At 36.0% G+C, this 17528-nt stretch overlaps 1 protein-coding gene across 23 annotated transcripts in view; it reads right to left on the reverse strand.

The window, feature by feature from the left end:
* Positions 1-17528, reverse strand: part of snu (ABC-type transporter snustorr) — a 144457-nt gene that overhangs the window by 93676 nt on the left and 33253 nt on the right. Inside the window, exon 1 of one of the 23 annotated variants that reach the window (XM_073962815.1) lies at positions 895-1030. The exons of 21 other annotated variants lie outside the window; for them this stretch is intronic. The gene's annotated coding sequence lies outside the window, so the exon portion shown is untranslated. Of the gene's footprint in view, positions 1-894; positions 1031-17528 lie in introns of those variants that run through there. One more of the 23 variants, XM_073962804.1, reaches the window with a different exon arrangement.

The raw sequence follows: 17528 nt of genomic DNA on the forward strand, positions 1-17528 counted from the left end.
TTTTGCTTCCTGTAGCATTTTTGAGAAAAAAATTCAAAAATGCAGAACCCTAGTGTACATACCGCAGCACCACGGTGTAGGATATAAAGAGTATGAATTAAAGAAAACATAATCGTTCATTTCATTTAGAGTTGCACTTTTGAACTAAAGATATGGATGAGAGACATTCCTATTTGAAATCGGTTTAGAGAGGTTATATAAAACTTTGCCAAATTCTATGTGGAGTCTCCACACTCAAGCCAATTACACAAAAACGTATTTTTACTGGAATTGTTAATAATTTTTTTGGTATTGCAATAATGTTTGTAATGTTGTCTCAGAAACCAAAGAGAATTCTCAGTATTCTCTCTTTAACATACATATGTTTCATAAATTACAAAATTGTTGTGGGGAAACCCCATAACATTTTCGTTAAATTTCATTGGTAATATTATTTAGAAATCTTGTATTGTTGAGTTGTTGTGGCGGTTTTTTCTTTGTTCAATTCAGACATACCAATTTATAACACAATTTAAAGTCTCTGATTTGTTTTCAATTGTTTGTTAGTTTTTTTTTTTTTTTTTGTTTGGTAATTTGGTAACAGCACAAATTCCGAAACATGGAATTGTATTTGTGCAAAATATATAACACACTCACTTTTTGTGGAAATTGAGGCAAAATGTGTTAAGTTGTGTATGATTGTTGCATTATTATTTTTTTTTTTTTGTTATTGTTGTACAACTTTGGAAATCTGTTAATTTTTGAGAGGAAGTTGTCAATATCATATCAATGTACTTTGAGAGTTCAATCCAGCAATGGAATGCGGTCAGTTAAGATTTGGTTTTTCTAAGAAAATTAATTTTAAGGCAAAGCAATTTTTTTTTTAAATATATAATGTAGAAATACAAAATTTACATTTTTAAACCACGCCACACTAATGGGAAAATAACCACAAGAAAGAAACAAATTGCAACATATGTACGTTATTATGCACAAAATATTCAAACTAAACAAAGACTAACCAATTTAATTAATGAGCACAATGCAACTGATAACTTGGAAAGTGTTTAGCTATTGCCAAGTTTTCTTTTTTACTAATAGCGCTTTGTTATCACATACTTATAGATAAGAAAATATAAGAGCTCTTGAAGCTGTGGAGATATAATAATAAAGTTCAATTCTTAAATACACAAAAAATGCGGAAGATATTCATTGTTAGAAATCTATTTGAAAGACTAAAGCAAAAAGTCAACGAGCTAATAATAAAATTAAAATTATAAATATACAATTAAATTATTTGATTTTATAGGAACTTCAATAAATATCGGAAGTTTTTATTGATTTTAAGAGACATTTCATATAACAACATGTAAGTGCTTATTAGGCCGGGGCGATTTGAAAACCTTAATGGGCCCTTCGCGTTTCTGATTCCTGGGGTTGAACTGAGCAAAAAAGTCTACTGGACCATATATCTACCGTGAAAATCGAGCCTCCCGATTTTGACTTTAAGTTTTTTATTGACGTTTTTGGATATTTTGGCATATAACAGCCAAACCATTGAGATTTTCGATCCAACACAAAGACAAACATTGTAGCCAAGACAGTAATTGAAAACTCTCTAATACATCGCAAAAGCATTGGAACGCTCCTTCAGCCATTTTTGCCTTAAGAATGTGCAAACTTTTCGGAAAATGTCGATAAATGACATTGTGCTACAAAATTTGACCCGAAAAATATTCAAGTGTTCTGATGCAAAATTATATCGTGTTGGGATCCATGGACAACGACAATGCCTTTATTTCGTTTGTGTCACTTCGTTTTATTTTTTTATAATGGTAAAAGTAGTGAAAATCTGAGTTTCTTACATTTTCAAATTTAAACGGGCATATCTTATTTTTTCCACAACGGATTTCTTTTGATCCTTCTTCCTTTTAAAGGGGTGAATAATGTCTTTTGAATAAGCTATTATTGTTTTAAATCGGTTAACAAATGGCTAAGTTATAGTGGTTTATGTCTGAAAAACCCCACAAAAAACCTATAAAGGAATTTCTCATAATTTTCAAAAATATAATGTTTTTTTGTTTTGTTCAATATTTATTTTGAAAATTATGAGAAATTCCTTTACAGGTTTTTTGTGGGGTTTTTCAGACATAAACCACTATAACTTAGCCATTTGTTGACCGATTTGAAACAATAATAGCTTATTCAAAAGACATTATTCACCCCTTTAAAAGGAAGAAGGATCAAAAGAAATCCGTTGTGGAAAAAGTAAGATATGCCCGTTTAAATTTGAAAATGTAAGAAACTTAGATTTTCACTACTTTTACCGTTATAAAAAAATAAAACGAAGTGACCCAATCGAACTAAAGGCACTTACGTTGTCCATGGATCCCAACACGATATAATTTTGCATCAGAACACTTGAATATTTTTCGGGTCAAATTTTGTAGCACAATGTCATTTATCGACATTTTCCGAAAAGTTTGCACATTCTTAAGCCCAAAACTGTCTGAAGAAGCGTTCCAATGCTTTTGCGATGTATTAGAGAGTTTTCAATTACTGTCTTGGCTACAATGTTTGTCTTTGTGTTAGATCGAAAATCTCAATGGTTTGGCTGTTATATGCCAAAATATCCAAAAAACGTCAATAAAAAACTTAAAGTCAAAATCGGGAGGCTCGATTTTCACGGTAGATATATGGTCCAGTAGACTTTTTTGCTCAGTTCAATCCCAGGAATCAGAATCGCGAACGGCTCATTAAGGTTTTTTTCCTTCCACACAAATCGCCCCACCCTAGTGCTTATAAATAATCAGAATCAAGTAATAAATCTAGAAATACATATATAAATGCATTCAATACTAGCTATTCTAGAGTAATTAATTTTGCTACTGTTTCGTAAACAATGTTCCTATATGCATGTATCCCATATTTGTGGCAGTAAGGATAATAATAATAATAATAATTGTTCCACAAACATCCCAGATGGGACAAGGGAGACTTCTCTCATATCAATGAGTGCACGCCGATTCATATTGGCTCAATGATATGGGACCTACTTTTTATTGCCGAGTCCGAACGGCGTGTCTTACGACACCACTTGTAGAGAAGTTTTTCATGGCTTAAATACTCAGGAAATGTCGCCAGCATTACTGAGGGGGAAATTTGCCACCGTTGAAAATTTGATGTTGCTTGGCCTGGGATTCGAACCGCAGACCTTCTGAGTGCAAGGCGGACGTGCTAACCATTGCACCACGGTGGCCCCCGCGGCAGTAAGGATATTGATGCCATTTAGTGTTAGTTTTTCCAAATACTGTCTAAAAACAAACAACAACAAAACTCAATAGCAGCAAAACTATAATTTTCTCGTTGAATGAATCAGTTAAGAGACACACAAAACAACGACACGCTTATCTAAAAAATAGAAATCAAATTGCAAAAATAAAAACAATAACAACGTAAATTAACATGCAAAATTTGTGCCTAAACAATAAACACATATTAAAACCCCCCATCAACAACAATTACAACAACAAAATAAAATAATAACAGTTCTTATGGCATTGTTTAAATGCACAACAACAACAGCAACAACACATCTCCGATGTTGTAATCATCTTCAAAACGTATGAAAATGTAGTTAAATTCAAAAATAAACACAAGCACAACCACAACAGAAGAAAAAAAACATCTGCAACAGGTTGTTGCTGCCACTTCACTTACCAGACAACAACTGCCTGCCTGCCGCCGCCTGTCTGCCACTGCACTGCTCTATTGAAGCAGAACTAAGCAGCTGATTACATTTTGCTTTCGATTATTGCAACTTTAAATTCTCTTCTTCGTTGCCATCTACACAATACAGAAGAAGAAGAAGCAACACTCAAAATAAGCCGCAATACAAATTCGTCGCTTGTAAATACTTGCTTCGGCAATAAGCCAAAACAAAAGTGGTAACACTAGTTGAGCTTGGGAACAAGAAGTTGCAAAAAAATCGCTACACACACTCACTTGCTCAACTGACTCACATCACACTAGGCAGGCATTCAGAAAGTGAGATGTTTACAGCAGAAGTGGCAACAACAACAACGACGAAAATGAAAACATTACAGCATGCCACAAATACAAACACAAACGTGCAACAGGTTTTTGCATTTTATTATATTGACTCTCGTAATCCGACAAAACACAATGGCCTGAAGTTGACTAAGTTTTTTTTTTAATATTTTGCCAAGCTGTCAACTGTTCCGCTTTGAATCGGGAATGAAGCAAACCAATTTGCGATATTCCTTACTTCATTGAGGTGAATTCCCCTAGGGTTATAAAACGAGGGAAGAAATAAATGTCGTAATGCTTAAAAATTATGTTCAGATGAATTTGGATTTTTGCATCAAGTAGTACAGATCCATGTCATGTGCCTCCGCTCAGCAAATTATTGGGGCTCAGTAAAATAAAATGTGAACAAATGGCGAAAATTGTCTAGCACCAACAACATCTAATATGCCTGATGATTTTAACCTAACCAGTTGACGAAACTACCGTCGCATAGCGGTTGATGTGTATGTGGCACTTCGCTAGATATCAAATTTTCAATATAATATCCTTAGATCATATAGCTCGATCAATTAAATTAATTAAAAATCTCACAAATAATGGCCTTCGCCATAAAAAGGCAAAACTTAAAAATAAAAATTTAGCTTAGCCCGGCTGGTATTCAAACCTGGGTCGTCGCCAACTAACAGACAATGTTGCTGACGTCTTAGCGTTCTGAACCACAATCCACCTAAAATCTTTCGATATGAAAGACATACTTACAGTCTACAATGGAAAAAAGATATCGACTGTAATATGATGTAAAATAAAAAGAAGGGGGACAATGGCTCCTCTTTCGAAATAAAAACTTCAATTTGAAATTCACAAATGCAAATTTGCAATCTTCGATGTATAAATAGGAGCTCCTAATGACGAAAATTGTCTAGCAACAACAACATCTAATATGTCTGATGATGTTAACCAAACCAGTTAACGAAACGATAGTCGCATAGCGGTTGATGTGTATGTAGGACTTCGCTAGATATCAATTTTTCAATGTAATCTCCTTAGGTCATATAGCTCGATCAATTAAATTAATTTAAAATGTGAACATTTTGGCCCTGACAGTAACCTATTGTAGCAGTACGGAAAGGATTAATCAGGGAGAACTTGATTTAGTTTGTAGTTCCTCAATCGTAAGTTAGGGAAGAAACGATCTTACACAAGAGAAAAACAAGAAAAACGTTCCCGTACACAAAAAAGTTGTAAAATATTCACTTCTCTTTAAACAAAAATGGCGCTGAATTACGCTCTCTTTAAAAACTTTTTACTCGACAAATTTGAGCGTGTACAAAATAGTAACATGGTTGCCGGCATATGATTGGCTGGTACGCCGACTTTGACATTTGTTCCAGTTTTTTTGACGTATTTTCCTTTTTTCCGTTCCCGAACTATTTTAAAAAAAACTTTTGTGTGAGAACAATTTTTTAAAGTTCTCTCTTTTACGTGTTATACTATTAAAAAGTACGGGAACGAAGCTAAGATAAATAACGTACAGATAATACAGTTAATATTCGGAAGAAAATCGTGATTTTGGATATCTGAACAAATTCCAGATATCTTGTAACGAAAAGTACTTCACATCGAAATATCAAACTAATCCAGAGTATCTGAATGGAGTACTAGCTGCATGATCGTGGGGTTCCCAACATTAGCCCATGCTTCTCGTCAATATGTCACAAGTGGGTGAAATATTTCACCAATTATACAAAAAAATGTGTCTCATCGAAATAATGGTTTTAGACCACAAGTATGTTTGGACAAAATTAGTTTCAGACAATTTGGAGTCGATTTAGAGATGTCCGTCCTTCTGTCTGGCTGGTGTGGACGATAACTCTCGAACGATACGTTCAAAATTTGGCATTCGTAATATTTTGTCCATACTTTATTTAAGTACCTCCCTCACAAAACTTCAAAATGTTTCTGTAAAATGATGCTCTAACGAAGCAACCGCTCGGGTCCAAAAATTGGCATTCGTAATATTTTGTTCAAACTTAGTTTAGGTTCGAAGATGGACCTTATCGGTTCACTACTCCCACACAAAATTCGAAAAATTGAAGTTTAAGATCTCCTCTTGGATTGTTTTGAAATTTTTGCAGCAGATTGTCCTTGGGGGGTAAGTCCGCACTAACTGAGACAATATATACATAATTGTTCCACAAACATCCCAGACGGGACAAGGGAGACTTCTTTCATATCAATGAGTGCACCCTTATTAGCTCAATAATATGGGACCTACAGTTTATCGCCGAATGCGAACGGCTTGTCTTAAGACACCACTTTGTAGAGAAGTTTTACATGGCTGAAATACTCAGGAAATGTCGCCAACATTACTGAGGGGTATTTTGCCACCGTTAAAAATTTGATGTTGCCTAGCGGGAAACCGTGGCGCTAACTGAGATAATGGCCTAACATCTGCAAGTAACCTCGGCGTCTCCAACTTAAATGGGAAATCCGTAAGATAACTCTCGGAGGGAGTATCTGATTGGTCCAAACTTTGCACATCGTATTATTTCATTCAGTCATGTATCAGGATGGAGTATGGACCATATCGATCCCATCCTTCTGGTATCCCCAACACAAAAAATGGGAAAAGTGATGTTTACAAGCTCATCTCGGATAGTTTTGAAATGTTTTCCAACTCAACTCAATGATGATGATCATAGATGATGATCGAAATCGAAACTTTATTATACCCTCAGCATTTATGCTAACGAGGGTATATACACTTCCATACGGGCAAAATGTGACTCATCGAAATAATGGTTTTAGACCCCAGGTATGTTTGGACGAAATGTGTTTCAGACAATTTGGAGTCGATTTAGAAATGTCCGTCCGTCTGTCTGTCTGTCTGGCTGGCTGGAGCGCACGATAACTCTCGAACGGATCAACCGATTCGATCCAAAATTTGGCTTTCGTAATATTTTGCCCAAACTTAGTTTAAGTTCGAAGATGGGCTATATCGGTCCACTCCTTCCGGTACCTCCCACACAAAAGTTCGAAAATGTTCGGAAAATTTGTGCGCACGATAACTCTTGACGGGAGTAACCGATTTGGTCCATACTTTGCACATCTTGAAATGTGTACCAGACTTAGATAAGGTTTCAATCGGTCTACTCCTTCGGGTACCTCCCACACAAAATTTTGGAAAAGTTCAGTTTAGGGCCATCTTTCGAATCGCTTTGATTTTTGTTTTAGAAACTTGTATTCACTGCCCCCCATACGACGGTACAAGTCATTAGGGGCAAGTCCATACTTCCTGAGAAAATAGCTTGAAGATAGGAAAAAAATCCTATGACAGCGGATCTGCCGATTCGGTCCAAAATTTGGCCTTAGTAATATTTTGTCCAAACATAGTTTCAGTTTGAAGATAAGCAATATCGGCCCACTCCTTCAGGTACCTCCCCCACAAAAGTTCAAAAATGTTCGGAAAATTTTATCATACGGTAACTCTTGAAGGGAGTAGCCGAATTGGTCCATACTTTACACATCCTAATGTATCTACTAGATATAGATCAGGTTCAAATATGTTCTATATTTGTCCACTCCATCCGGTACCTCCCACACAAAATTTCGGATAAGTTCACTGTAAGACCTGCTATCGAATCATTTTTTTTTTTTTTTTTTTTTTGAAGCAACTTTCATTCGCAGCCTCAATTACGATGGTAAACGTTTTTTCAGGGGCAAGTCCATACTTCTTGAGCAAACATCCCGAAGGGTGTAAAAACCCCCTATGGCACCATATGTAGTGGCTGGAGATCTACTTCCATAATGGTCAATGTAGATCCATTCCTTTTAGTATCTCATCCGCAAAACTTTTGATCTCTAATCCTAATGAACATTTTTGTCGGTTCAAATTCCCAAAATTTTTTAAAACCCCTGAATGCATACGATTTTTGAGAAAAAATTGTTTCAATATATACAGGCTGAGGGTATGTCTCTGTCGGCAAAGCCGGCTGATACTTTTTTACTTGTTTTATTTACACCTGACCTCGATCCAAAATAAATCATAAGGAGATTTTCTTGCATTCCCTGTTACGACGGCGCAATATTTTTGGGGGAAAGTTCATACTTTCTGAGAAAATTGTCCAAAGGCTCCAAAAAATCCAGGCGACACCAACTAGTGGTACGGGTAGTACGTAACATAACCCTCGAAAGGAGGGTTGTACATCGTATTATTCCTTACAGCCTCGAATTATGTCCGAATATTGTCCGCATCGGACCACTCTTACGGGTACCTCCCACACATAGTTTGGAAAGGACTCGCGTGGGATCGTTTTGAAATTTTTGGCAACAGGTTATGTTTGCGGCTTTAGTTACGACGGTAGAATTTCCGCTTTTTTTCGGGGCAATTCCACAATTCCTTAGAAGTTGCCTCAAAAAACCCTGTAGAAGTCAGAAGTATTATGTTTGCTTCTTTTCTTTAAGTCCTAGACTGAAGGTACTATATCTCTGTAGGCACAGCTGACTGATACTTTCTTACTTGTTTGTTTGTTGAGAAAGTATACGTCCTGCAGCATACTGTCATTAGCTTGAATATTTTTCTGGCCAACTTTTGTAGCACAATGTCATTTATCGATATTTTCCGAATAGTTTGCACCTTCTCAAGGCCAAAACTGTCTGAAGGAGCGTTCCAATGCTTTTGCGATGTATTAGAGAGTTCTTAATCACTGTCTTGGCTACAATGTTTGTCTTTGCATTGAATCGAAAATCGCAATGGTTTGGCCGTTATATGCTAAAATGTCCAAAAAACGTGGATAAAAAACTTAAATTCAAAATCGGGAGGCTCGATTTTCGCGGTAGACCTATGGTCTAGTGGACTTTTTTGTTCAGTTTAATCCCAGGAATCAGAAACGCGAAGGGCTCATTAAGGTTTTCAAATCGCCCCGGCCTAATTTCGATATTTAGTGTCATATAAGAAGTGGACCTTTCCAAATATTTCCGATTTTTTCTTGCAAAAACAAGATCGGCTTAATATAGAATGTTATGTTTTTAAAACATCAGTGGATTCCAATTATTTAATTCTTTGACTTTTAAGTACAAAGAGGAAATGAATCGTATACAAAATTCCACACATCTACCCCGGAATATAAATTTCAAACAACCAATAACAGCAAGCAACTGTAATTACATATGTATGTAACATTTTGAATAATATCAACAAATATAGAATTTTCCCTTCAATTTGACCTAGGACATTTTCCATGTTTTTGTTATTGCTTTTTTTAATGCCTCAACTTCCTTGAAAAGTATATTTGGGTCAAGTAAACATTGTTAAGTCATTTATACGACAATCGTTTCTGCGAAATTTGTATTTATTCATTCATGGATTTGGTCAGTAAGTCAATCAGCAGCGACACAGTCACTCAATCCATATTCGATCATGTTTACATTTTTTTTTTTTTGTTTGGTTTATTTTTTCATTTTCCCAGACTTGTTAAGTGCACAATTACATACATACATACACACATAATATGCTGGAAATCAAAAGTTAAAAAAGACAACCGCAACAACAACACCGCTATTTGCAGCAACATATGCAATTTGGGGAATTATGTCATCGGAAAATCCACAAGAAACCATTCATTCACTCGGTCGCATAAGAAACACACCTATGCAATACGAGTATACCCCTCGATACTCAATCACACTAAATGTGTGCATAAATGTACGCTCTCTACCAATATCGGAGGCAGAGAAGAGCAAAAGAGGAAGAAGAAAAAAGAGTTACAACCGGTCCGTTGTCATTATTACGTTGAGGTAGGCAATGGGCACAAACACGCGAGTTATTAGTGCACAAGAAAATACTCGTAAATGAAAATAAAAGCGAAAAGAATGGCAATGCAAGAATTTGCAAAATAATAAATAAAATGTTTGCATATGTAGGTACATATTTACAAACTGTTACATATATACATATATATAAATTCCAAGTATGTGTTATGGTATTACACGAGCTCATGTAACATAAACGTAAATCTGTAAGTGAGTGTCTTTTGTAAGGCTTTAAGGCCATGGGAACAAATTAAGCAAAAGACCACCTGGGAAATTGTTTTTAATACGATTATTAAAAATCATGTACAATGTACCTATGTATATAAAAACAATTAAATATTTCAAGGACTATTGTTTGGATGTCATACAGGACATTACACAAAGTGGAATGTGATAGGGGTTGTATTCACTTTAAAGTTAAAATTTTAATGGTTATTTACATACAAAAAAAATGAAATACATTTTTGAAGGTCTTTTTAATGAAGAGGTCAATGACTCACTCACATTTGTTGACTGACTTGTATTAACCAAAATGTTAACGTATTGAACTTAATGGATATATTTTGTTCATTAAAAATATTTCGAATTCAATTTAAATGAATCTAAAAAAGAAACGGAACTGGTTTTTTATAACGTGAATATATTCGTTTAGTTACGGTTTGTTGTAAAAATTGTCTTTATATCACAAATATTAAAAAAAAAAACAAAATAATATTTATTTAGAAGTTTTAAAAACATATAAAGCAAGTGAGTTTTAAAATTTCTTGGGGGAATAAATTTTGTTATGCCATCAATTTTTTGGGTTACGAGGGTATATACATTAGGTTGGGGCGATTTTAACACCATATTGGTCCCATCGCGTTTTTGATTCCTGGGATTGTACTGAGCAAAAAAGTCCACTGGATCATATGTCTACGGTGAAAATCGAGCCTGCCGATTTTGAAGTTTTTTATCCACGTTTTTTGGATATTTTGGCTTATAACAAAAAAACCATTGAGATTTTCGATTCAACACTAAGGAAAAATTGTATTCAAGGCGATAATAAAGAACTTCCTAGTACATCGCAAAAACATTGGAACGCTCCTTTAGGCAGTTTTGGCCTTGTGGATAAAAACTTCAATCCAAGATCGGGAGGCTCGATTTTTACCACAGACATATGGTCTAGCGGACTTTTTTGCTCAGTACAATCCTAGGAATAAGAAACGCGAAAGGCCTAATAAAGTGTTTTTCCTTCCATACAATTCGCACCGGCCTAATATACATACATATGTATAATGTAATACCATTATCTAAACAATGGTTTTGAACACTAATGGCCTGTTTCTTTAAGACGACGCGAATTCAAATTCGTTCGAATTACTACTAAAATCCTGTTGTTGAAGGAAATGTTTGTTTGATTGAAAATAAAAACAATTCAAATATTTTTCAAAAAACAGACGTTTGGTAGTAGTTCGAACGAATTTGTATTCGAATCGTCTTAGTGAAATAGGCCATAAGTATGTATGTTTGAATGAAATTCATTTTAAACAATCGATTTAGCCCCGTCCATCCGTCTGTCTCTCTGTCACCGATTAGCGGATACGTTTGCAAATTTTGTACAGCTTAAAAAATCTTCCAAAATTAGTTTAAGTTCAAACATGGACCATATTAGTTAACGTTTCGGTATATCTCCCACATAACAGTTACTTCAGATTTTACGAATGTGGAAGATTTTAAACACATTTCCCATTCGAATTAGCTATCATTTGTCATGTTCTCTATGAACCATAAGTCTGCTTACCGAAGATTGCTAAATTAGGCGTTTGATGTTCTGGTATTGCCCCTCCTTATAATTGTATCTACCGATTTCCCGATTATTTTGACTGCAATTTGACATTTTGAGCTTTCTGTGAACCAGAATCATAAAATGAATGATTTAGAAATTTTCCAAAAATCTATATTCAAATGTTGCCCTCATTGAACGTTGACTAAGTGGTCGATTTTAAAGATTTCAAAACACGTCCTAAGAAAAATCATCGGCAAAAACTCGAAATTCGATTTTTGAAGTGAAATTCGAATATAATAGACTTCTCAGTTAATTTTTTTGCCTGTGCATATTGAAACAATTTTTTTTTATTCCAAAAATAAAAATGTTGGGCGTTTGAACCGACAAAAATTTTGATTAGGATTAAAGATCAAAAGTTTTGCGGAAGAGATACTAAAAGGAATGGATCGACATTGACCGTTATGGAAGTAAATCTCCATCCACAACATATGGTGTCATAGGGGGTTTTTACACTCTTCGGACTGTTTGCTCAAGAAGTATGGACTTGCCCCTAAAAAAACTTTTACCATCGTAATTGAGGCAGCGAATGCAAGTTGCTTCAACAAAAATGATTCGATATTAGGTCTTAAAGTGAACTTATCCGAAATTTTGTGTGGGAGGTACGGGATGGAGTGGACAAATATAGTCCATACTTGAACCTGATCTATATCTGGTAGATATATTAGGATATGTAAAGTATAGACCAATTCGGCCACTCCCTTCAAGAGTTACCGTACGAAAAATTTTTCCGAACATTTTTGAACTTTTGTGGGGGAGGTACCTGAAGGAGTGGACCGATATGGCTTATCTTCAAACTTAAACTATGTTTGGACAAAATATTACTAAGGCCGTATTTTGGACAGAATCGGCAGATCGTTCGAGAGTTATCTTGAGCTCCAACCACCTCACACGGTGTCATAGGGGTTTTTTGCAACTTTCATGCTATTTTCTCAGGAAGTATGGACATGCCCTTGATGAAACTTGTACCGTCGTATGGAGGGCAGTGAATTCTAGTTGCTAAAACAAAAATCAAAGCGATTCGAGAGATGGCCCTAAACTGAACTTTTCCGAAATTTTGTGTGGGAGATACCCGAAGGAGTGGACCTATTGAGACCATATTGAAACCTGATATAACTCTGGTAGAAAGTTTACGCTATACAAAGTATGGACCAAATCGGTCACTCCCTTCAAGAGTTATCGTGCGCACAAACTTTCCCAACATTTTCGAACTTTTGTGGGGGAGGTACCGGAAGGAGTGGACCGATGTAGCTCATCTTCAAACTTAAACTAAGTTTGGGCAAAATATTACGAAAGCCAAAATTTTAACGGAATCGGTTCATCCGTTCGAGAGTTATCGTGCGCTCCAGCCAGCAGGACAGACAGACGGACGGACATGGCTAGATCGACTCCAAATGGTCTGAAACACATTTCGTCCAAACATACTTGGGGTCTAAAACCATTATTTCGATGAGACATATTTTGCCCGTATGAAAGTGTATATACCCTCCTTAGCCTAAAGGCTGAGGGTATAAAAATTAGTAGATTCTTGCAGTTCTGGAACAGGCCAATTGTTGTAACAAAATACATTTTGCCATTCATTTACACAAAAGAACAGAACTTATACTACTCTGAGCAAACTTCGAACAAACCATAAGTCGGAAGTTAAATTGTATATCCTTGGCGTATACACTGTGGCAACAATCATACGCTACGGAATACTTTATCTTCCTAATTAATTTGGGTTCTCATTTTACTAGATTTAGTTAATTGTCAATTGTATAAATCCGGATAAAGTAGTTTAACATGAAAAAACTTTAATGTTAGCATTGTATATGCGTGTCATTCCACTTGTAAACTAGCGTTTAGAAAAGTAATTTGAACAGGCAACCCGTTTCTTTATTTTGAAATACAACTATCCGGTTTTATCTTGCCCTCTCTTTCATCTCTAGATGACATAGACAAATGGTGTAACCAGGGAATTGCAGTTAAAGGTAGGTTAGTAATCCACTCCTGTAAAAAGCAACACCTAAAGTTGACTAAACCCGCAATCATTTTAAGGACCAAGATCTGCACCTGAAATATCCGGACAATTTACAGCGTAGATGCAGTTTGCTCACTACCTCATGTTATTGGAGAGTACGAAGTTGATATTATCGCCTTAAATAACTCCTACGCACTGTATTATAGCTTCCATGGACCGAAACATGAGCTAGGTATTACATTTATGGTAAATCAGAGACTTAAAAATCTGGTCCCCAGAATTACCCCGCTAGATAAGGGAATTGCGACAATTGTGATAGACGTAAGACACTTTTCTGATGTGTTAAGGGCCCGATCAATTCGAAAAGCGAACATCGATTCGGAAAATTTCCATGTAGCAGCTAAAAAATTCGACATAAGACAGGGCGGAAACTGGATGTCGAAAAGCTGCAACCACACAGAACATATAGCAGTAGCCTACTCAACACATACGGCACTTCCTATCCGAGATTGTGGAAGCGCACTGACAAAAAAATTGTTCAATCTCCTCAACCTGCCAAAAATTGAACTTGAGTAAAAAACACCACTTAAAAATCCGTTGCACTGGAAAGAGAAAAGTATTTACAGAAAAAAGAAAAAGAGGAGGAAGAACGTGCGCGTGAAATACTCGATAGGTTTAAAAATCAGAATGAAGTCCGACAAATTTTGGCCTTGAAATTTTCGGCAGTGGCAAATCCTCTCAGCGTAATGTTGGCTAACATTTTCTGACTATTTCAGTCATGAAGTGGTGTAGTATGACACTCCATTCGAACTCGTCATTAAAAGGTAGGTCCCATATCTTTAAGGCAATATGAATCGGGGAGTAGTCTCCCTTGTCTCTTCTGAGATGTTTGTGGGACCATAAAAGGTATGGTGCAGATACATTCTTATGCAAAGATGATGATGAAGGGAATCTAATAAATGATGCAGATAGGTATTGAGGGTCTGGAAAGAGTGTTTCACAAGAACCAATCGCAAACGACGGCAATGAATTTTTACCACCTAACCAAAGTGACAGCAATTCACAATAAGGCAGCAGTAGCTGATGAATTGCCTGCCAAGCTGTTCAAGACCAGTGGCAACATAATAATAAGGAGAATGGATTCGTTGATTAGCAAAATTTGGCTGGATGAATACATACCCAACGATTCAAACCTCAGTCGGCTATGTTCCGTGCAAAAGGAAGGTGCCAAGACGGTTTGTCCCTACTACAGAGGCATACGAGGTCGTGAGTGTCGTCCAAAAAACGGGCGTTTTGTCAGAAAAAAATTAAGTCGTGCGTGAAGGGATAATGCAAGATCGACATGTTATATACCGTGAAATAGAGGCATCCTTGGCATATCTTCCACCAACTAACATTTGATATTGCATAAACACCTGGCCGCAAAAATGGGTTAGATCCAGCACAATTTGATAATCGCTCAAAAAAGGCTCTTGTCGATTAGTGCAGAGAAATTATGAATAAAGACGATTGCGGTGCTTCTAAGGACGTTTATAAGATCGTCACAGACGACCAGTATTGGATATATGCGTATAAGAGCGAAACCGCAATCGACTGTAGGGATCTTCGAAGGCGAACCAAATCCAACGAAAGTTGTTCGAGAAAGAAACACGTCGAAGCAAATGGACGAAGATGCAAAGGAAAGATGCAGTTGAATCGTTCAAAAACCCTATTTGGAGGTGCCTCAATCGGAGTGGAAAAAGTACTTTAACAATTGATTTGAGCGCATGAAAAAGTGTATAAATCATGCTGGAAACTACTTAAGAAGACACTAAAAATATTTTTGATGGTAAATATTCGCGTTTACATTGTCAGGCCAGAAAGTTATCGAACTATCCTCGAATCAAAATCCGATCCAATTTTCACAATCTTTTGTAGGATTGGTTTTTTAGCCACAACAATTAAAGTTTTTCGTCGATTAGACCATAATTGCGAGCTTTAGAGAATTTTTGTGAAAATGAAAAGCTTTTCACTGGTTAATATTTCATTTAGGGAATATAAACCGACTACCACCAAAAATAATATGGCTCTTTGTCTCTGGGACCCCTATAAGCAACCAAAATTTCGTGACCATCCATTCAAAATTACGACCTGTAACTCGATTGCAAAAAATGGAAGAATTGACAGGCTTTGCCGTTGTAATACCCCTACTAGAAGCCAATATATTCACAAAGAATAAAACTTTGAATTTGTCTCCAAATGAGTTTTTCCCCATTCCGACTCCTAAATATTATCCGACTATCACCAAAATCAATAGGCTTCTTTCTATGTGGGACCCGCATCAACTCCCAAATTCGTGACGATCCGATCAAAATTGCAACCTGTAGAGTGATTACAAACAAACCGGGAAATGGGATGCATTACCGACTATTGCGATATCTCTGTTGTTTGAGCTACGACAACCTACTTTACATCGTTGTAAAGGTGATATTTTCTACTTTCCTTACCAGGTTTTGCTTTTAATATACCTCTTAAAGAAACAGAGATATTGGCTTTGAAATAAAACGTTGACCTTTTCTCCAAATAAGTATTTGCCCATTCCGACCCCTGAATATTATCCGACCATCATTAAAATCAGTATGCTTCTTCCTCTGTGGGACCCCCATTAAACCCCTAAAATTTCGTGTCGATCCGATTAAAATTGCGACCTGTGGCGTGATTTCCAAAAAATAGAAAAATGGGATGTATTACCGGCTATTGCGATATCTCCGTTATTTGGTTACCTACGCCGACCTAGTTTGCATCATTGTAAAGACGGGATCTTCTACTTTCATAGTCAGGCTTTGCTTTTGGAAAATTCCAACCAAAGCTGTGATATTCGTCATTATAATTAAAATCGCAAAAATGAAAATTGGGGTTTTATTTGCTACTATTGCTATATCTTCGTTGTTTGATCACCTACTTTACATCATTAGAAAGGTGATATTTTCTGCTTTCATTGTCAGGTTTTGCTTTTGGTATACCCCATACAGAAGCTAAGATATTGGCTTTGGAAAAAAACGTTGTCTTTTTATCCACCTAAGTTTTTTGCCCTTTCCGACCCCTAAATATTATCCGACCATCACCAAAAACAATAGGCTTCTTCCCCTCCGGGACCCCCATCAACATCCCAAATTTCGTGACGATCCGATCAAAATTGCGACCTGTAGCGTGATTACAAGGTTTAGATGGACAGACGGACAGACGGACGGACGGACGGACGGACTGACGGACGGACACACATAGCCAGATCGACTCAGCTCGTCGAGACATTCATTTTGGTATACATAAGTATGGGTCTACGACCATTATTTCGATGCGTTACAAACTTTTTGGCCAAAACCAACTTATAATACCCTCCCCACATAGTGGTGTAGGGTATAAAAAGGGCACTAACAAATCATTTTTAATTGATATGATATATGACATAAATTATATATGATATATAATTGGTATATGTAATGATATTATGATTAAACTGGTCAGCAACAAACGGTTTTAAGGCATAAATAATTCGGTTCACATAGACGTCCGAAATCATATTTTTGAAGGTAAAACAAAGTGATACTCTCTTACACGTTTAAAAAACATTTAATAAAAATTTCATTATTTGTAATGCAATAAGACTATAAAATATTTTATGGAAGTTATATATGCAACTTATTGCTCAACTTTCCTCATTCATGGGAAGCTTAATGCACTTTCAATTGTGACTACATCAAATAACTGAAAATAGATCAAAACTTCTTTGCAATTTAACACATTTCAAAAATTGAGTAAACTGTTTTGAATAATTAACTTAATTGAAAAAAAAAAACGTTAAATACTCATCATTAACTTTTGTTGTGCTATGTTTCTCGGCATTTAATTGTGCGATTTAAAATT

The sequence above is a fragment of the Musca autumnalis genome, unplaced genomic scaffold, assembly GCF_047663935.1.
Source record: "Musca autumnalis isolate F117 unplaced genomic scaffold, ASM4766393v1 scaffold_1, whole genome shotgun sequence".
Classification (NCBI taxonomy): domain Eukaryota; kingdom Metazoa; phylum Arthropoda; class Insecta; order Diptera; family Muscidae; genus Musca; species Musca autumnalis.